We start from the raw sequence: 267 nt of genomic DNA on the forward strand, positions 1-267 counted from the left end.
TCCATTTAAATCGCACGATCCACTGTTCAAGCATAAAGAACATTTTTTTTCATGCTCGCCTGAACTAGCGTCACAGACTGTTCTTGTGCATCGTTGCAACATCGCACTTCCGTTGAACAGCAGTATATCTGACTTGGCGAACGTGTGATCAGGGATGATGATTTATGTTCTTGTTTATCATATCTCAGATTCTGACGGATACATGACAGCCTCTCTATCTGCCTGTCTATCAATTTATCAACCTCTCGCCATATATCTATTTCTCTT

This window comes from Penaeus monodon, chromosome 25 (assembly GCF_015228065.2).
Source record: "Penaeus monodon isolate SGIC_2016 chromosome 25, NSTDA_Pmon_1, whole genome shotgun sequence".
NCBI lineage: Eukaryota > Metazoa > Arthropoda > Malacostraca > Decapoda > Penaeidae > Penaeus > Penaeus monodon.